The 6156-nt window shown below is 50.2% G+C and overlaps 1 protein-coding gene across 1 annotated transcript in view; it reads left to right on the top strand.

Annotated features, from left to right (window-relative positions):
- Positions 1 to 750: 750 nt before the first annotated feature.
- Positions 751 to 6156, top strand: part of LRRN2 (leucine rich repeat neuronal 2) — a 102705-nt gene continuing 97299 nt past the window's right edge. Inside the window, exon 1 of the mRNA XM_031937206.1 lies at positions 751 to 1216. The gene's annotated coding sequence lies outside the window, so the exon portion shown is untranslated. The remainder of the gene's footprint in view (positions 1217 to 6156) is intronic.

Genomic DNA, 6156 nt, shown 5'->3' with positions numbered 1-6156 from the left:
ATACCATGTATATCTGGGAAACTCACTTCTCTCTCTCTTTCTTTCACTTCTCTCTCTCTCTCTCTCTGTGTTTGTCTCTGTGTCTCTCTCTGTCTCTGTCTTGTCTGTGTCTCTCTCTCTCTCTGACTTTCTGTCTCTCTGTCTCTGTCTCTCTCTGTCTCTCTGTCTCTGTCTCTCTCCGTCTCTCTGTCTCTGTCTCTGTCTGTCTCTCTCTCCTTTAATTTCTGTTAAATGGAGATAATTTTACTTGCCTACCTCAGGGAATTGTTATGGGAGAAGGTGCTTTTAGAATTTTCAAGGGTCTTCTAAATAAGGTTTAATTACTACACCAGGGGTCTGTAGGGCTGCCCTCTCCTCAAAGCATCGGAACATAGTATGCAATCTCATTTATTTTCACTGGACAACGCAAGCTCCTTGAGGGCAAAACCTATTCTTCCTTTGGTCTTTGCATCTCCAGTTCCCAGAGCAGGGTAGACACCTAATAAATGTTTGTTGAGATATTGACTGGCAGCATCAAGGCCCATCACCATCCATCTGTAGTGTGTGTGAGTGTGTGTGTGTGTGAGTGTGTGTGTGTGAGTGTGTGTGTGTGTGTGTGTGTGTGTGTGTGTATTGGGGGGGATCTGGCATCTGAGGAGTTAAAATGACAGAGGCGGTGCGGGCGGTGGGTGGTGAAACACGCAGGCTGGGAGGAGGGGAGACAACGGGGCTGGGGAGGTTGAGAACGAGGTGGGGAAGTGGGGGGCGGGGGGCGCGCGGGGAGCGCAGAGGGCCTGCTGCGTGCAATTACAAATGAGCCGCGAGCAGAGCGAGCGAGCCACAGTCGCTGTCCCGCCTGCCTCCAGACGAGGAGTGCGAAGGAGGAGCCGAGCCCTCGGGTTGGAGGGATCGGGAGGAGCGGGAAGCCCCGAGGAGGGCGAGGGGAGCGGGCGGCCAGGACGAGCAGGGGTTGTTATTCTGCCGTTGCTCTCACTACCTCCCCCCAGCCCGCCCCCAGACCCTGCTCCCGAGCAAACTCCGTCCCCGAGCTGGGGCCGGGACCACAGCCCCACGTCCTCGTGGCTGGATGCAAAGCGGGCGGGGGCGGGGGCGCCGAGCGGAGCCCGATCCCCAGCCTGGAGCTGCGGGCTGCAGCCGATGTGCGTGCGTGCCCGTGGCGGGCGGCAGACGGGCGGATGACGGCGCTGCCCCGAGCCAGCGCGGCGGCGTTCCCAGGGTGAGTCCGCCCGGCTGGGGCGCTGCGCTGCTGCCGCTGCCGCCGCTGGGCGAGGGCGAGGGCGGGGGGCGGCCGGGGGCTCGGCATCTTGCAGCTCCAGCTGGGGCTAGCTGCGGGCAAGCGCAGCCGGGGAGCTAGCTGTAGGGCGGGATCGCAGGACTCGGATTCGGGGGCTGAGACGGCCGAGACCTCCGGGGGTAGGGGAGCTGGGAGTGCCCGTGCCCCTCACCCTCCGGGATCCGGGCCCCTGCGGACTGGGGTGCTGATGGGCAGCTGGGGATGGTGCTTGGAGGAGGAAGGATGACTCGGGAGGGGGGAGGGGGAGAGGGAAAAGAGAAGCTGGTGGCAGGAGAGGAATAAAAAGCAGGCTCCTGGCTGCACAGACATTGACTGGGGGCTTGGCGAGGAGATTGCGCCGGGGGTGGGGTGGGGGAGATCGCTTGTCTCTCGGATTAATTAACCCTCTGAAGTCTGAAACCTCCACAAACTGTTGCTTGGTTGGAGAGGTCTATCTGGACATTTGAAGGCATTAAGGGGGCACCTAGGGGAATAATGAGGGAGCTTGAAACAGCAGAAATGGACCACACTGGGAGGCGTCTTTTGGGCTTTCAACTGTCCTGGTTCTCAATGCCCGTGGAAAGAAGCAAAATGGCCTTTGTATTGGTATCTGCCCTGGGCTGCCTAGAGAGAGGTTCCCCCTTCCGACATGGGGCAGCCCCAGGAGATGGGGTTGGGGGTGGTGGGGGAGATGCGCTGTGTGTATGGCCTGGGAGAGGCCCTTCTTCTCCGACGAGGGGCCCTTCCTTTGCAGGAGGGCATAGAGGCCAGATGCCAACCAGCAAAGCACCACCCTCCGGAGCTGGGTATTCTTGCACCCAGACGCTAGGGAGATGGGAAGCAAGCCAGCTACAGGTGGTCCATCTGCCCTATGAGAGAGGGCGTCTTCTGACTTCCTCACTTGGAGGGAGAGGAGCTAGCTCTGTTGGGAGGAGCCCCGGTTCAGGCTGGACTGAGAGGGAGCCAAGTACTGGGGGTTGGAAAGTCCAAGGGACAGGGCCTGAGTGGATTGTGACCCCAATTCTTCCTTCTGCCTCTGCTCCTACCCATCCTCCCTGGACCAAAATAAGCAAGGAGACTGTCAGCTGGGCTTTATGCTCTGTTCCTCAGGCTGCCTGCTGCAGCAGTTCCCATCTGTTGGAGCCAACGCAGCTTCTAATTGGGTGGCTGGCAGGGTCGGGAAGGAGTGAGGAGGAGGGGGAAGGGGACCTGAGCACAGCTCTCATTTCCCTGAGATGAATGTGTCCCTTACATGGATGGGCACATCTCCCCACCTGAGAACCCCAAAGGGCGAGGTCAGTGTAACCGCCACCTTTTCCTAATATAGAGATGGACAACATCTCTCACCACCATCATCCTCACTAGCCTGCACACACTGAGACTCCTCCAGGTTCCTGGGTCCTGTGTCAGGCTCAGTCTCCCCTTTTATCTTCTTGCCGCCGTCTTGCCTCCCCTTTTCCTGAACTAATGAGCAAAGATCAACTCTCACAGGTCCCTTTGGAAGTTAATGTCCACATTGGGGATGGGGGCTGTACACAGGGCACTGGGGTTCCTTTTGCCTATGGGCAGTACTGTGCCCATACCAGGAAAAGTCACAAATGAGTAATCTGACCTGCTTTCATGCCCAGGAGGCTTGATCAGTAAACACATGGAGGGAGAGGAACAGAAGCAGGAATGCCAGCCTCAGCTGGCAGAATCCAGGAGTGAGATGGTAGCATCAGACCAGCTACCATCAAGTTCTGGATATCTGCAAGTCTTAGGCCTGTCAGCCCCTGGAAGAAAACTGCTAACTGCTGAAGGGGAAAGGACTTCTCTATTTCCTGGCTTGGAGGAGGAGACTTTAGCCTAGGCTAGGATGCCAAGTGAGGTGGGCGTTTAGTTCTTTGAAGCTATAATCCTTCTGAGGACAGAAATGGGGATTTGGATCTCTGTGTCTTAAGTATTAAGAATTACTGAGCTTTGGGCCCCTGAAAACCTCTGTCTCAGCATCCTTTCTATCCCTATGGATTGAAGAGGACCCTAAATGAATAAGAAAACTCAGATTACAGCTTGGGTAAAGTTCATTCAGGTTGGAAACAGTACTTTTCATTTCTCAGTCTCCTGATCTGTCTTCTTTCTCCCATCTCCATTCTGTACCTTTGTTTTTCTCTATCCTTTTGCCTCTTCTTTCTCTTTCTCCCTTCCACCTCACTGGTTAATATCTCTTCCCTTTCCCTGAAGCTTTACTTACTTTATCTCTGCTCCGGAGTTCTCCTTCATCCTTTCTCTTCTGCAAAATGCAGCCTGAACCACAGACCAGTCATGGAAATGATGCTTCCCCAAACATCCTGACTGTTGACTTTGCCGACTCTCCTTTATTAGAAAGACCCTGTATTTCCCTGCACTCTTTCTGCTCCATCTCTGCTACTTACCTCCAGCTTCTGCAACTTGCTTCATTTGGAAACAAACACAATTCATTGGCTTTTTTAAATTCATTTTTGGCCCCTCTTTCCATCTGCTTCCTTCTCCCAGGCAGTTCCATGCCAGTATCTGGGCTTCTGGGCAACTCCTGTTATGCCCAGAAACCTCTTAAGACTCCCAGGAGAAGGAGAGAGAAAGCATTGGAAAAAAAGATAGAACATGGTTCTTATTACAACATCTGGGTTGTTTTTTGACAGGGGACTAGTCGCTGCGCAACCTGAGAGATCTCAGAAAAATTGTCCCCTTCAGAAGCTTTGCTACTAGGTAACTAGGAACCAATCTTTTTACCTCTTTTCCTCAAAATCAGAAGTGGGGAGGATAGGCAAGAACTACAGGATCCTTTCACTCTAAAAAAATTTTTTTAATTTAAAATGTAGACTCCACTGAAGGCTTTCTGATTCAGAATTGAGGAGAAAGGAGTGAGGTGTGTAAGAGGGAGAGTTTCAGGTAGCTGTAGGAGGGCTGGTCCAGAGGGTGGCTTATCTGGATATGGATAGAGCCCTGGTATGATATGCGCCAGAATTGGTAGCCATCCAGCCACACCTTCTGTCTAAAACCACCCTGTTCCCTCCAGCCCTTAGCCATTGCTTTCTCCTCTGAACTCATGGTATTAGATGTCATTAGGCACTTAAGAAACATGCTACCTTGTGATGGCTGCTGTTTCCTGTTATTAGTTAACTTGTTTTATTATTTATTTCTTCATATCTGTGCCTTGCCACCCAGATTTAGCTCTTCAAGGTCAAAGACTGTGTGCTATTATTTTCTGTGTCTTCCAGAGCACCCAGGATACTGATGGGACACTGTAGGAACTCAATAAATATTTATTTGAGTGACTAAGTTCTTTCAGCTGCCTAGGAATCAGAGAAGGTTCCTAGAGAGGTTGACACCTGAGTAAATTATGAGCAAGGCAAGGTAGGGAAGATAGTGGACGAGACAAGTCAATGTTTACCCATTCTAGCGCTAACTTGGAGGTAACATGCACCATTCATTTGTTTATCAAATCATGCAGGCCCACTGTGTGCAAGATGGTCCCTGTGGACAAAAAGATAAATAAGGCTTGATTTCTGCCCTACAGCATATGTAAGATCTAGTAGGAAGACAAGGATATGTAGGTAACTAAATACAATTGAAAATGTGATAAATGGGATAGAAGAGGTGTAAACAGAATCAGAGAATTTAAGAATTGTTGTGAGACATTTTAGAAGTAGAGATCACTTGAAAAGGCCACTTCTAGCAGTACGGATTAAGGCTTGCATACCCAATTCTGTTCCTCTCCTTCCATCATTTTACTAACTAATGCTCCTGGGCATAAAAGCAGGTTACTTACTCACCTATAGCTTTTCCTGGTACAGGCATGGTATTGTCCATAGGCAAAGGGAACCCCAATGCCCTGCATACAATCCCCTCCTGCATGCTGGTATTAACTTCCAGAGGGACCTATGGAGGATACCCCTGCCCACTAGCTCAGAACAAGGGAGAGTATTATGCTTCCCAACTTTCTGCAGAAAAAAGGTAAAAGGGGAAACCAAGTAAGACCTAGAACTCCAGCAGCCAGACTAGCGAGAATGATGGTGGTGATAGATACTGCCCGTCTCCACACTGGGAATCCACCTAGTCCAGCCCAGATCTGAAAGGAATCTCCACTATAACCTCCCTAACAAGCGGTCATCAGCTTTTGCTTGAAGACTTTCAAGGATGGAAAAGCTAATCTCCAGAGGCAGCAGCCAGATTTTTTTTTTTTTTTTTTTTGGACAGAGTTAATTGTTTTTCTTGCCATCAAGTCTAAATATGCTTCATTGTTCTTAGTTTGAGTAAGTCTAATCCCCCTTGCCCTGGAATGGTCCTTAACTGAAGACAGCTACCTCACATATTCCTTTGAGTCTTCTCCTGGCTAAATATCTCCAGCTCCTTCCATTTCTGACACAGACAAGAGAGTCAGACCCTTCCCCATCCCAGTGGTTGTGGAGAAGAAAAGGGATTTGTTTGGTCTCGGACATTAGGATTTGGGGGAGAGGGGGAGAGACAGTACAGAGGGACAGATTTTACTGAAAGAAAAAACTGCCCCAATGGGTAGAACTGTGGAAGAGTAGAGTTGTTCTCCATTGCTATAAGTCTTAAATTGGAAGCTGCGTATCTATCTGTTTGGAACACCATAAAAGCTAATGATTTTTGTGGTCCAGTCACGTCTGACTCTTCATAACCCATTTGGGGTTTTCTTGGCAGAGACACTGGAAGTGGTTTTGCCATTTCCTTCTTCAGTTCATTTTACAGATGAGGAAACTCAGGGAAACAGGGTGAAGTGACTTGCCCAGGTTCACACAGCTAATATATATAGATATAGATATAGATATAGATATAGATATAGATGTAGATGTAGATGTAGATGTAGATGTAGATGTAGATGTAGATATAGATATAGATAG

This window comes from Sarcophilus harrisii, chromosome 4 (genome assembly GCF_902635505.1).
Source record: "Sarcophilus harrisii chromosome 4, mSarHar1.11, whole genome shotgun sequence".
Classification (NCBI taxonomy): Eukaryota; Metazoa; Chordata; class Mammalia; order Dasyuromorphia; family Dasyuridae; genus Sarcophilus; species Sarcophilus harrisii.
The sequence above is the reverse complement of the archived record's forward strand: the minus strand, read 5'-3'. Positions and strand labels throughout refer to the sequence as shown.